At 44.9% G+C, this 15,124-nt stretch overlaps 1 long non-coding RNA gene across 3 annotated transcripts in view; it reads left to right on the top strand.

The window, feature by feature from the left end:
- LOC140483966 (uncharacterized) overlaps positions 1 to 15,124 on the top strand; it is a 30,346-nt gene that overhangs the window by 8,418 nt on the left and 6,804 nt on the right. Inside the window, exons 3-4 of one of the 3 annotated variants that reach the window (XR_011962107.1) lie at positions 3,596 to 3,676; positions 6,137 to 6,278. This is a non-coding gene — a long non-coding RNA (uncharacterized lncRNA). Of the gene's footprint in view, positions 1 to 6; positions 2,732 to 3,595; positions 3,677 to 6,136; positions 6,279 to 15,124 lie in introns of those variants that run through there. The other 2 variants (XR_011962108.1, XR_011962110.1) reach the window with 2 other exon arrangements.

The raw sequence follows: 15,124 nt of genomic DNA, 5'->3' as shown, positions 1-15,124 counted from the left end.
TTCCAGCACCTTTCCAGGTGGAATGTTCCAGATTCTACCAACTGTCCATTCATCCAGAAACTGCTGAGGTCCATGTTGACTCTGGGGTTACAAAGGGCTGAATTGAAAGATGAGGTGCTGTCCCTGAGCTCCCATTGAGATGCATTGGAACAGGACAGGAGGCTGAGGGCAGTGTAGGTGTGAACAGACAATGAAAATGACAGGGCTGCACTGTGAGGGCTGCTTGGCTCAATGAGTGTGTTTTAGAGTTGGGTGAAAACAGAGGGAGATGAGACAGGGAGAAGGTGATGCTGAAACTCAGTTTTGGTTCAGGCCATTCAGAAACTCACATGATCCCAATGGGAACAGCCAATTTTTAAGTGATACCTGCGGAGTATTTCTTAACAGTTTTTAAAGTAAAGCATAACAGGCTAAGTAAAGATTGGTGCTTTTGATTTTAATAGAAATGTTTGTGTGAAGGAAGGTTGCTAGTTCATTTAAATTCTCTTAATGGGAGTAACTAAATGAATAAAGAGAGACATTGAGATAGGAGCCCTCAGATCCGTGGTGTGCTACTCTTGCACAATGTGGGAAATAAGGGCCGCTTCCAGTATCCCTGACGGCTATGTATGCAGGAAGTGGACCCAAATGCAGCTACTGGGAAAGTGCTTTTCAGAGCTGGAGCTGTGAGTGGAGTCACTGTGGAGCATCTGCAATACTGAGAATGTTATGGTCAGCACGTTTAGTGAGCTAGTCACACTGCAGGTGAGGGTTACACAGGCAGAAAGGGAATGGGTGACCATCAGATCAATAAAATAGATAGGAAGGGTGTGCAGGAGTGCAGGAGTCCCCAGTGGTTATCCCCTTCTCAAACAGGTACACATATACCACTTGGGATTCTGTTGGGAGGTTACGGGTGGAGTAGCCTCTCAGGAAATCAGCAACAGTCAGGTTCGTGACACCACAGAAAGGTCTGCTGCACAGAGTGGGAGGAAAGAGAGTGGCAGGGCTAGAGTGACAGGGGATTCAATAGTCGATGCACAGACAGGCACTTCTATGGCCACAGACATGAATCCAGGATGGTATGTTACCTCCCTGGTTCTAGGATCCGCAATAGCTTGGATAGGCTATCGGACATTGTGGAGCTGGTGGGTAAACAGCCCATGGTGGTGGAATCTTCTCACTATGAAGACCATGGATCATTTACATTCTCCACTGCTTCCCACTCCTATCTGCTTCGAAAAGAGAATCGCAGAGAAACACGGAATAAAATGGGGTCAGAGTCTCTGATATAAAACTGTTTAACACAGTGCCCCCATCTTATCCATATTGGTCATCAAGCACACATACCCTGTATGATCATCTAATACCTTTTGATATTAGAATAGATGATACATGATTAGTTAATGTTTTGATGAGGAAAATGAGCAGAGAGGTTTAGTAATTTCTGGAGCTCAGGGTGCATGAATCTGAATTAAAAATGGGCTATCCTCAAGGCTGGAATTAGAGAAAGGCACTTAGCACAGAGATTTGTGAGACTCGAGGAGATTACAAATACAAGGAGGATTGTGAGAATGGATGATGTTACAGAGACAGATGTTTTGTGATACCAGAGATAGTGAGGGTTCTGAGGCTGGAGAGGAATTACAGAGATAAGGAAGAGATGTGAAGCTGATGAAGTGACAGTGATAGAGAGAGTTATGAGCATGGAGCAATTTACAGAGACACCGAGAGTTAGAGTCTTAAAGTTATTCAGCATGGAGACACACCCTGTGGTCTAACCAATCCATGTCGACTCTAATTCCAAATGAAAGTAACTGCACCTGCCTCCAAATATTTCCTATTTATGAACTTTTGCCCATGGTCTTTTAAAGATTGTAATTGTATTCACAGCTACCATTTCCCCTTGCAGTTCATTCCACAAATGTAAAAATATCCTAATATCTGTTAGGATATCTATAAAACATCCTAAAATCTATTTAAAACCTTTCTCATCTCTCTTCAAAATGTATGCACCTGAGTCTTCAATCCCCCTGCGACCCCCCGGGCATTCATCTTATCTACACTCTCTGTGATTTTATAAACCTCTAATAAGTTCACCCCTCAACCTCCTATACTCCAGTGACAGAAATCTCAGCCTATCCAGCCACTCCTTCAACACGACCCCTCCATTCATGGCAACATCCTGGGAAATATCTTCTGAACCTTCTCTAATAACATCCTTCCTGTAACGGGGAACCAGAACTGGACGCAGTATTGCAGAAAAGGCCTCACCAGCATCCTGTACAGCCTCAATATTATGTCCCAACTCCTCTACCTAAAGGTCTGAGCAATGAAGGTATGTGTGCTAAATACCTTCTGAACCACCCTGTCTACATATGACAAGACCTGAAACACTCGGTCTGTTTGTTCTTTGTCACTACTCAAGGCCTTACTTTTAATTAGTGAAATTAATTAATGAGGCTAAAGGTGATGTCTGTTTTATCAAAATGTAATAGCTTACATTTATTCAAATTAAACTCTGTCTGCCCCTCTTCAGCCCATTCACCCAATTGATCAAGATCCCTTTGTAATCATAAATAACCTTTGTTACTGTCCACTTTAACAGTTTTGATGGCACCCACAAACAAACCATACTTTGTATATTCTTACCCAAAACATCTACACGTATGGCAAACAAAAATGGACCCAGCACCAATTCCTGTAGAACACTACTGGTTACAGGCCTCCAGTCTGAAAAGCAACCCTCCACTATTACACTCTGTTTCCTACTGTTAAGCTAGTTTTGTATCCAGTTGGCAAGCTCTTCTTGAATCCCATGTGATCAAACTTTACAAATCAGTCTTCCATGCAGAACCTTGTGAAAGGCTTTACTAAAGTCCAAATAAACAATGTCTAACGCTCTGCCCTCGTCGATCTTCTTGGTTACTACCTTAAAAAGCTCAATCAAGTCTGTGAGACACCCTCTTGTGTAACCATGTTGACTGTCCCTAATCATTCCTTAAATCTCCAAATAGATGTAAACCCTATCCTTCTGAATGAGCTCCTACAGGTCACCCACCACTGAAGTCAGACTCCGAGGTCTACAGTTCCTGGGCTTCTCCTTCTATCCCTTCACAAACAAAGGTACAACATTATCCACTCTCCAGTCATCAGGTAGCTCACCCGTAGTTATCGATTATCCAAATATTTCTCCATGGTGCCCACAATTTCCTCCCACCCAAACTGTTCCCATCCTATCACTTCAGTCACTTGCCCTGTCTGATCAGCCAAGAAAAGCTCAGGTGTTGCTTGCTTTCTGATAGGAACATTTACATATTGATAAAGAACATTTTCTTGGACTCGTTTAACAAATTCTTTCCCAACCAAACCTTTCACACTATGGTCGTCCCAGTCAATGTTTGCAAAATTGATTCGTCTACTATTACCACCTTATTATTCTGACTTTATATCTGAGATCTCTCTGTATGTTCCTTTAGTTCACTCTGATTATTGCGGCATCTGTAGTGCCATCCGACCAAGGTGATCATTTTTTAAATTTTGAAAACACAATTTTATTTTTAAAAAGCTCTCCTCCGCGATTTAAAAATAAATCTCTTTTTGTTTATTCACTCAGTTGATGTGGGTGCTTACCTTGAGGGCAGTTGAGAGTTAACTCCATTGCTGTGGGTCTGGAGTCACTTGTCGGCCAGACCAGGTGAGGAAGACAGTTTCTTTCCCTAAAGGACATTAATGAATCAGATGGGTGTTTTCTAACAATCGACAATAGTTTCATGGTCATCATTAGCCTTTTCATTCGCGATTGTATTGAATTCAGATGCCACCATCAGCCATGTTGGGATTCTAACCCTAATCCTCAGAACATTACATATATTACTCGTCTAGCAAGAATACCATCTGGCCATTACCTCCCTTTTTAGCAGAGTTTTTAAAAAAAAGTTCCCTCATTCTACATGTATAATTTGTGATAAAATACTCAAATGTCCATGTGTCGGCCTCTCCAAAAGGTCACTCAACAGAAATCTGTTTGGGTGGAAAATATTTCACTCTTTTTTTTTTGTCGGGGGGGGGGGTTTATTTTTCATTTTTGAGGTAAAAGAAACAGCAATGAATCCAAATAAAAATCTTACATCAAGGACATGTAATTTCTGAAGCTGGAGGGGGATTACAGAGACAGGGAGGGTGGTGAGGCTGGAGGGGGATTACAGAGACAGGGAGGGTGGTGAGGCTGGAGGGGGATTACAGAGACAGGGAGGGCGGTGAGGCTGGAGGGGGATTACAGAGACAGGGAGGATTGTGGGGCTAGAGGGTGATTGTTGTCCAAATATCACTGTGGTGTACATGGACTGCAGCATTTCAGGAAGACAGTCTACCACCACTTTCTCCAACACGAAGGTGGTCAATCAATACTGGTCTGGGCAGCAAAGGCAACCCCCAGTGAATAAAACCAAGCAGTGACCTCTCTGAGCTGACTGGCTGTGAAGTTATAAACATCTCTGGAAATGGAGTGGACAGAGAAGAGAAACAGTGACATTTCACAGCTGCCCTCAGAGAGTCCTCACCCTTGGAAGTACTCAGAGCCGGGTATCAGCTCAGTGGGTTTCAGTATCTTCAAACATCAATCTTAGTCTGCTATACTTTATTTAATCTACAATAGTGAGTAAGGTGAGGGTTTCTTTTTAAGGTCTTACAGTCTCTTGATTAAATGTTTAAAATATAAAACATAAGCATTGTTATTCTCGGGCAGTATTTTTAGAGCAGTAAGACTGTGCCTTTTTCTTGGTCTGTAGATTCTTAAGGCCGAGAGGTGGCCTGTTGTAGAGTGGCGTGCTGTTCCTGTCGGATGTGGGCGATTAGGGAGAATCTCCATGATCCTGTGGTTATGTCTGCAGGAAGTGTGATTGTAAATCCAATTGGATCGCATGTATTGGTGGAGGAGTGATTAAAGGCAGTGAGGAATTGACAGGAGCTGGGGGGGGGGGGGTGTGATAAGGGGCAGTCTCAGGATTGCAGGATACTGCAGATACAGTCAGGTAGGTGGGTTACCTCCAGGAAAGCTAGGAGGGGTAGGCAGGTAGTACAGCAGTCTTCTATGGCTATCACCCCTCTCAAACAAGTATACTGTTTTGGAAAATGTAGTTGGTAATAGACTTTCAGGGGAATGTAACACTGACAGTCAAGTTACTGTGACTGAGACTGGCTCTACTGTAATGTGAGGTATATCCAGCTCCACATGATCAATGGTGATAGGGGACTCTCTAGTCAGGGGCACAGTCTGCTGTTTCTACAGCTGACCGTGAGACATCAGAATGGGGTGGTGCCTGGGTCAAGGATGACTCAGAGATTTTTCAGAATCTTCTCAAAGGGGAGGATAACCAGTGGGAGGTCATTGTACATTGGTACCAATGGCATGGGAAGGGGAAAGCCTGGGGTCCTGACGAGCAGGGAGATTTGCTCGTGCCACTCGGGAGGCATTAAACGAGTGAGGGATTCAGGGTAATCCTAAAGAGATAGTGAGAAAAGAGGCGAGTCTGAGACTGGTACTGTTCACAGGTCAGACTGTCAAGGCAGGCAAGAGCAAGTCACAGAATGAGATGGGACGGACCAGTTACACTGCATTTATTTCAGTGCAAGAGACCTGACAAATCAGGCAGATGGGCTCAGGCTATGGTTTTGAACAACATGGCACTGGAATATTATAGCAATTACAGAGGCAATATTCAGAGATGGATAGGACTAACAGCTTAATTTTCCAGGGTATAGATGCTATAGCAAGGTTGGAAGGGGGCAACAGAGCAGGGGGAGTGGCATCTTTGGATATTCCTTGGAGTACATCCAGGCAGTTATTTGGGTGGTACTGAGAAATGAGAAAGGGATGATCATCTTATTGGGATTGTATTATAGACCCTCTCCCAATAGTCAGCAGGGAATTGAGACAAAATTTTACCGAGAGATCTCAGTTATCTGTAAGAATAATGTAGTTGCAATGATAAGGGGTTTTAACTTTACCAACATGGCCTCGGAGTGCTGTAGTGTTAAGGGCTTGGATGGAAAGGTATTTGTTCAGTATGTACGAGAACATTTCTGATTCAGTTTGTAGGATGTACCTACTAGAGAAGGGACAAAGCCTGACCTGTTTTCTTTATTCATTCACAAGATGAGGCTGTCACTGGCTCGGCCAGCATTTATTGCTGCGTTTACCCAGAGGGCAGTTAAGAGTCAACCACGTTTCTATAGGTCTGGAGTCCCATGCAGACCAAACCAGGTTAGAATGGCACTTTCCTTCCCTAAAGGTCATGAGTGAACCACATTGGTTTTTCCAACAATTGACAGTGGATTCCTTGTCGTCACTAGATGATTTTTTTTCCAGATATTTATTGAATTCACGTTCCACCATCTGCCGTGATGGGATTCAAACCCAGATCCCCAGATCATTATCTGGGTCTCTGGATTAACTGTCTAAGGATAATTTCACTCCGTCATCAGGACATGAGGCAGGGTGAGTGACTGAGGTATCAGTGGGGCAGCACATCAGCACCAAAGATCCCACAGTATTGTGGCTCAGTGGTGAGCTCTGCTGCCTCAGCACCAGGGACCTGGGTTTGATTCCAGCCTCAGGTGACTGCCTGTGTTCAAGTTGGCACATTCTCCCCAGTATCTGTAAGGGTTTCCTTCAGGTGTTCCAGTTTGCTCCCACAGTCCAAAGATGTGTAGGTTAGTTGGATGAACCACGTTAAATTTCCCATAGTGTCTAGATGCAGTATATGAGGTTTTGGGATGTGCAGGCAAATCTCTGCCTGATGTGAAAAGATCCTTTTGGGGTCTTGGACATAGGTCAGAAGGAGGTGTGGCCGCACGTTTTACATTCCCGTGGCGGCAAGGGAGGGTCAAGGGTGTGGAGCATGGGTTGGTGGGAGGGTATGGACCGAACATGCGAGGTGCAGAGGGAATGGTCTCTGCAGAACACAGATAGGGGTTGGAGAGGGAAATTTGTGTCTGGTGGTGGGGTCTGACTTTATGTAGCAGAAATAAGAGGTTAATGCGCTGTATCTGGAGATTAGTGGGGTGGAAGGTGAAGACTGCAGGGTTATATTCTTTATTGTGGCTGGAGGGGTGGGGTAAAGGTGAAGGTGAGGGAAGTGGAGGGTATGTGTTGGAGGGCATTGTTGATCAAGTCAGAGGAAAATTACGGTCCGTGAAGTAGGCCTTTCTGGGATGTCCTGGAATAGAATCCAAAGAGATTAAACAAATATATCACAGACAAAAGATTAACTGGACCAGAGAATAGGACCCCTTAAAGGTCAACAAGGCTGTCTATGGAACCACAGCGGGTGCGAACGATATGCAAATATTTCACGTCATTTTTACTGGAGAAGTATATGGAAACTCTAGAGTTTTTTTTTTAGAAATAAACAGTGATAACTTGAAAAGTGTCCATGTTACAGAGGAGGTGGTACTGGATGTCTTAAATCGCATCAAGGTGGATAAAGCCCTGGAACCTGATCAGGTGTATCCTGGAACTTTCTGGAAATCTAGGGAAGTGATTGTTGGGCCTCTCCTGGGGTATTTGTATCGTTGATAGCGACAGGTGAGGTGCCATTATTTTTAAAAGGTGGTAAGGAGAGGCCATGGAACAAGAAAACAGTGAGCCTGAAGTCAGTGGCAGGCAAGTTGTTGGAAGGGATTCTGAGGGACAGGATATCCATCTGTTTGGAAAGGTAAGGAATGATCAGGGAGAGTCAATGTGGCTTTGTACATGCACAATTGGGTCTCACTAACTTGAGTGAGTGTTTTGAAGTGACAAAGAAAATTGATTACGCCAGGCGGTGAATGTTGTTAATATGGACATTCAACAAGGTTCCACAAAGCAGACTGGTTAGCAGGGTTAGATAACATGGAATGCAGGGAGAGCAAGCCATTACAAAACTACCTTGAAGGGAGGAGACAGAGGATTTGGAGGGTTGCTTTGCGGACTGGAGGCTTGCAAGGGTGGATATAGGGCCCTTAAATAAATGACTTGGATGTGAATATATGAGGTATGGTCAGTAGGTTTACAGAAGACACCAAAATTGGAGATGTCGTGGATAGTGAATATGGTTAGTTCAGAATACAACAGGATCTTGATCAGATGAGCCATTGGAGCAAGGAATGGCAGTAGGAGTCCAATTTATATCAATGTGAGCTGTTGTATTTTGGAAAGGCAAATCAGGGCAGGACTTATACACTTAATGGTAAAGTCCTGGGGAACATTGCTGAACAAAGGGACCTTGGAGTGCAAGTTCATAGTTCCTTGAAAGTAGAGTCACAGGTAAGCAAGGGAGTGAATGCAGCATTTGGTACGCTCCCCGTTATTGGTCAATGCATTGAATGCAGCTGTTGTGATGTCATATTGTGGCTGGACAGGGAACTGATTAAGGCCCTTCTGGAATTCTGTTTTCAGTTCCAATCTCCCTGTTCTTGGAATAATGTTGAGAAACTTGAAAGGGTTCAGAAAACATTTGCAAGGATTTTGCCAGGGTTGGACGGTTTGAGCTATTGGGAAAGGCTGAATAGGGTGGGACTATTTTCCCTGGAGAGTTGGAGGCTGAGAGGTGATCTTATAAAATCATGAAGGGCATAGATAAGGTGAGCAGTCAGGGACTTTTTCCCAAGTTTGGTGGGTCCAGAACGAGAGGGTACAGGCATAAGGTGAGAGGGAAAAGATTTAAAAGGGATCTAAGGGGCATCTTATTCATGTTGAGGGCATTGCAAGTATGGAATGAACTGCCAGAGGAAGGCTAGTACAATTGCAGCATTTAAAAGGCATTTGATTGGGTACATGAAGAGGAAGGGTTTAGACGGATAAGGGTGAACTGCTGGCAAATGGGACTCCATTAACGCTCTCCGTTATTGGTCAATGCATTGAATACAGGAGCTGGGATGTCATATTGTGACTAGACAGGACATTGATTAAGCCACTTCTGGAATTCTGTTTTCAGTTTGAATTTCCCTGTTCTGGGAAGGATGTTGTGAAACTTGAAAAGGTTTGGACAAGATTTACAAAAACGTTGCCAGGATTGGAGGATTTGGGCTACTGGGAGAGGCTGAATAGGCTGGGGCTATTTTCTCTGGAGAGTCAAAGACTGAGAGGTGACTTCATGGAGATTTATAAAATCACGAGGGGTGTGAATAAGGTGAGCAGCTGGCATCCTTTTTCCTCAGGTTAGGTGGGTCCAAAACTAGAGCACCTGGGTTTAAGTTGAGAGGGGAAAGATTTAAAAGGGATCTAAATGGCAACGTTTTCAAGCTGAGTGTGGTGTGTGTATGGGAGGGGCTACCAGATGAAGTAGTGGAGGCTGATAAAATCACAACATTTAAAAGGCTTCCAACTGGGTACATGAATAGGAAGGGTTTTGATGGATACAGGCCAATAGCTGGTAAATGGGAATCCATTAGTTTAGGATTCCTCGTTGGCACGGACGAATTGGACGGAAGGTCTGTTTCTTTGATCTTAATAAATTAAGATGCATTCCTCTATTTTGCGGAGAGCTAGCTGAAGCACAGATAATTATCCTTGGAGCTGAGAAGGTGAAGCAGTGATTTCGATCTGGTGCAGATTTGGTTCCAAGATCTTGAATTTGCAGAGAGAGAGAGGAATTGTTCACACTGTCACAATTTTTAGTAACTACTTTCAAGTAATTGGCAAATAATACAAGGTGAAAATGTGAACACTATTTTACTCAGTAAGTTCTGAGCATCTGGAACAGTCTGAACGACACAGATTCAGCAGGTATTCTGAAACAGACTTGGAATTTTACTTTTTAAGGAAAGATTTGGGGGGCTATGGGCACATGGGAGGGGACTTGGGACGGATTTGCAGCATCTCCAGAGGGAGAGAGTACAGCCCCAATGGGCTGAATAGCCCCCAGGCCCTGTGCTCTGTGATACTGCCCCATTCACTGTGAATGATGAAGCTCATCCCAGGGCAGAAAGAGGGATTAGCCCTCCACTCTCATCACAATGGGGCCCGGCTGATTGATGGCAGCTCCAGACCAATGGGAGGAGAGGCTGTGTGGTCCTGCAGCCAATGGGAGTGAATGAGGGGTGTGGCCAGCAAGACAACACCTGTCCATGAGCTGTGCAGGTGCAGTGTCACTGTTTGGGGTTGGGAGAGACAGCAGAGACTGGGACAGAGGCTGTGGGACCTGAATTACAAACTCCCGGTAAATTAAAACCAAAAGAACTGAGGAAGATGTAAATCAGAAACAACAACCAGGAGGTTCTGGAAAAGCTCAGCAGGTCTGGTAGCATCTGTGAAGAGAAATCAGAGTTAACGTTTCAGACTCAGTGTCCCTTCCTCAGGACAGATGTTACTGAGAAAAAAAGTCAGTTTATGTGCAGAAGTTCGTGTGGGGGGGAAGATAAAAGGAGTAAAGGATAGGTGGGGATAGAGTGAGAAGAACGGTTGGATAAAGGAGGGGATAACCGTCTGGCTGGGGGAAGGTGATTAGCTGTTAATGGAGACTGTTAGTGGCTAACCATAGGTAGGGTGTAATGGCAGGCTGTGAGAACAAGTCCTGGTGTGTGGGGTAGGGGGGGCTATGACGTGAGGTGGTTAACCTATGGTTAGCCACTAACTGTCTCCAGTATAAGCTGTTCCCCCCCTATATCACTCCACGATTGGAGTTGCCGAGGACACAAACCTTTCGAATATCCTCCCTAACTCCCTCTCTCCACCTTAAAGATGTATCTAAAAATCGTTCTCTTTAATCAACATTTCTATCATTTATGAAGCATTTTAGGAAATTTGTCATTGTGAAAGGCTCCATATAATGCAGGTAGTTGTTGTTGTTGTCTGACATCAGGAGAAACAGGGATGAGCCCTCTCTCTCATACCTGAGGAACAGCAGCAAAAGCAGGAAGCACTGAGCATGCTCCAGCCCACAATGAGCCTCGGATTATTGATGTCAGCGCAGCACCAATAAGAGTTGGGGAAAGGGGGCTAGAGGTGCTAGTTGGTCCTTCAACCAATCGGAGTGAATGAGGGGCGGGGCAATACTCAACCACGTGATAAACTTCACTGACAGCACACTGTTGTGCCCAAGGCATTGGAAATGTGTGAAGGTGAAGGGCAGGGGAAAGGAAAGACATATTGACCAGGAAGAGAAGGAAATTTTCATGGTATGGGATGAGAGGCTTTACAGAACTTAGTGCACATTGTAAAACACAAATTTCAAAATCCAAATTCTGCACCATTTTCCCTCCCTATAATGCATTTTGCACTCCCTGAAATATCAACTGTGTAGTTCTCCCTCCACAGATACCAGTGATTAATGCCAAAGCCCCATTGCCTGTGGAGAAGGTGATGTTTGACTTCCTTGTAGAGCTGCAGTTCGTGTGGTGAAGGTGCACCCACAATGTCGTTGAGTAAGAGCTGTTATAGATTATTCACTCAGCGACAGTGAAGAGTTGACAATGTATGTGCAAATCAACAACAGTTTTTTTTTAATCATGGTTATAATTCCACAGAAATACTATTGAGAACTTCTGACATAAGGCCATATTAGTTCAGGTGATCAAAAGAAATGCCTAATAAGCAGGTTTTCAGGAATACCTTAAAGGAGGAAAGCAAGTCTGAGGGCGTTAGGGTGGGAGTTCCAGACCGTGTTGCCTTGGCAACAGTTGAGACAGCTAGACAGGTGAAGCAATGAATAATCATCGTTGAGAGTCTGAAAGAAAATGAGTTGTCGGGATCTCACAGGTTGTGTGGTGCAGGGAGACAGGGATGTTGACAACCAGGAATTACATCAAGGGTGAGAATTTTAAATTGTTGCTTGTTAATAGGAGCCTTTTGATGAATCAACAAGTTTTGGTACAAGTGAGCACTTGGGCAGTAGGGTTTTAGATACTCTTGAGATTACATGTAAGTTGAATGTGGGAGGCTGGCCAGGAGTGTGTTTGGATAATGAAGTCTGGAGATAACACAGGGATGGACGAGTATTTCAGTAAATGGGCTGAGACTAGGGTGGAGTTGGGTGATGTCACTGATGGAGGAATAGTGCTTTTGGAGTTGGGCTGCTCCTCCTCCTCATCACCCCCCCTCCCCAATTCACAGATATTGTTCCTTGTTCTACCTGTCTGTATTTTCTGGTTATGTCCTTCTCTCCCATTCTGCTACAAACTAATATTTGACCCCACCGTTTATGCAAAAACCTACTCCATCCCGACTCTCCCTTTCCTTTCTGAATTCCTTGTATTTGGTGTCCCTTAAGGATCTCTCCTTGGTCCCTCCTGTTTCCCACCTACATACTGCCAGGAGGTGACATTGTCCAAGAGCACCGTGTTAGGTTTCACATGTACACTGACAATGCCCAGCTCTCCCTCCCCATCATCCCTCTCCATTACTCAGTTATCAAACTGCTCATCACACTCCCACTACGGGATTGGCTGCAATTTCCTGCAACAGAACATTGCAATGGTTAAACCCATTGCCTTCAGTTGCTATTACAAATTACTTTCCCTTACTGCTGAGCCCCTCTCTCTCCCTGGGAACTGTCTGAGGCAGAACCGCACTCTTCACAATATTGCTCTTATATCTGACCCCAAGGTGACCTTCTGATCAGACATTTACACAATCACAAACACCAGGAATTACAATCTCTTAAAATCTTTCTTGTCTCCACCTCACCCCAGCTCCATTGCAGCTGAAACCCCTGACCTGTGTCGGTGTTGCCTCAAACTTGACGAATCCAAAACAGAATCCGTGATTCCGTGACTGACCCAGAATCTGGTTCCAGACTCCCTCATGATGGGCAACATCCTCTCCGTATTTACCCTGTCAAACTCCTTAAGAATCCTACATGTTACAATGAGATCCCCTCTCATTCTTCCCAAATCCAGTGAGTAGAGTCCCAACTTCTTCAGCCTTTTCTTAAAAGATAATCCCTGTAAACCAGGGATCATCCCAGTCAATCTTCTGTGAAATGCCTCTGATGGAATGATGTATTTCCTTAAATAAAGGGACCAAACCTTCTGTCATTACTCCAGATGTGGTCTGACTCGCACTTTATAAAGTTCCTCTCAGGTATATACTCCAAACAACTCCCTTTAAACTTGCACAGATGTTGTTGGAAATGCTCAGCTGGTCATGCAGCATCTGTGAAGAAAAATCAGTTAAAGTTTTGGGTCTGGTCACCCTTCCTCAGATACCTTAAGTCTAATTTCTTTTCACAGATGCTGCTAGACCTGCTGAGCTTTTCCAGAAACTTCTGTTTCTCTGCCTGGTTTCCACCATCTTCAGTTGGTTTCGGTTTTCACATCCTTTAAACTTGCCATCTCTCCTCTAGAATTTGTCATTTCCACCTTGGAAAAAAGATTCGCATTTGTTTGGTCTCCCCTACTCTGGGGGAAAAAAAAGAAACCATTGCTATCATTGCTCCTCATAATTTTATAAAGTTCAATAAAGCCACCTAAAGTGTCCAGTGCTGCAGGGAAATAGCCTCAGCCTATTCAGCCTCTCCCTATGGTTCAAATGTTCCAATACTGGCAACACCCTGGAAAAACTTTTCAGAACTCTTGCAAGTTTCCCAACGTCTTTCCTATAGCAGGGAGACTGGAATTGAAAGCAGTCTGGGGATTCCAAATTTGGCTGAGCCAATAAACTGTACAACCGAAACATGATCTCCCAACTCCTATACTTAATGCACTGCCCAATAACAGCTAGCATACCAAACACCACTTTGACCGACCTGTCTACCTTCAACCACACTTTCAAGGAACTATCAACCCACACTGCATGGTCTGTTTGTCTGTCAACACTTCCCAGGAACTTGTCATTAAGACGTTGAGTCCTATTCTGGTAACATCTTTCTGAAATCAGGGAGACCACAATTGAATACAGTATTCTAAAACTGGCCTCAGCAATGCCCTACTCAGTCACAACGTGACCTCCTAATCCCTATACTCAGTGACAGAATCCCTACAGTGTGGAAACAGGCCTTTCGGCCCATGAAACCATACCAACCATCGGAACAGCATTCCACCCTAACTCTGTAACCTGCCATTACCCATAGCTAATCCGGCTAACCTGCATGTCTTTGGATTTGTGGGAGGAAATTAAGAGCACCCAGAGAAAGCCCACGCAGACACACAGGGAGAATGTGCAAACACCACACAGACAGTGGAATCGAACCAGAGTACATTTATTGATCAGCACATTCCATTCAATGGTAGTGTCCCAAATGCCACGTTGAGCACCTGATCTCCCTGAAACTCTACTTTCCAAGAACTACGCAGTTGTTCTGAGACTTTCAGAGGGAATTAAGGTGAGGAGGAGAAAACAGGAACATGGTTGAGTTTTAGATCTATAAAATAACTCTCCATCTTCTCCGCATCTTCCCCTGCTCTGTCTGCTGTCCCACCCCCCCCATCGGCCTGTCTCTCCCCCCTCAACTCGTCGGCCTGTTCCCTCTGCCCCCCCACTTCCCTCCTTTGTTGGTTGTCTCTCCACCCCCCCCCCCCCGCCCCCCCCGGTCGGCCTGTCCACATTCCCCTCAACCCGTCGGCCTGTTTTTCCCCCTCTGTCGGCCTGTTCCTCCTGCCATCTCCCCCCACCCCCGGGTCTGTTTCACCTTTCTGTCATTCGCCCCCCCCCCTTTGTCCCTTTGTTCCCCCTGTCTGTTCCCCTCCCTTCTAATCCCACTTTCTGTCCTCATCTGTCTCTATGCCACCCCTCTCTGTCCCCCCTCTCTTTCCCCACCCATTTCAGTCCCACCCCTCTCCACCCACCCACCCCCTGTCTACCTGCCTATCCTCCCTCCCAGTCCCCTAGTTCTGTACTCCCCCACTGCAGGGCAAATATCTTGTCTATTTACCCTATCCACGCCCAGCCTGATTTTAAAAATCTCTTTCAGGTCACCATTCAGCCTCTGCCGCTCCTGGGAAAACAGCCTATCCAACCCTGGCAACATGCTATACTTCATTTCTGATCTCTTTAAAGTTTAAGAACATCCATCTGATAGGAAGGAGAACAGAATTCTATGGTATATTGATTCGGCACCTTTTGCAATGTCCGGTACAGCCGCAATATGACCTCCCAACCCCTATACTCAATGCTCTGACCAATAAAGACAAGCAGACCAACTGCCGCCTTCACTATCCTATCTAC

The sequence above is a fragment of the Chiloscyllium punctatum genome, chromosome 12 (genome assembly GCF_047496795.1).
Source record: "Chiloscyllium punctatum isolate Juve2018m chromosome 12, sChiPun1.3, whole genome shotgun sequence".
Classification (NCBI taxonomy): domain Eukaryota; kingdom Metazoa; phylum Chordata; class Chondrichthyes; order Orectolobiformes; family Hemiscylliidae; genus Chiloscyllium; species Chiloscyllium punctatum.
This window is presented reverse-complemented; position numbering and strand designations above follow the sequence as displayed.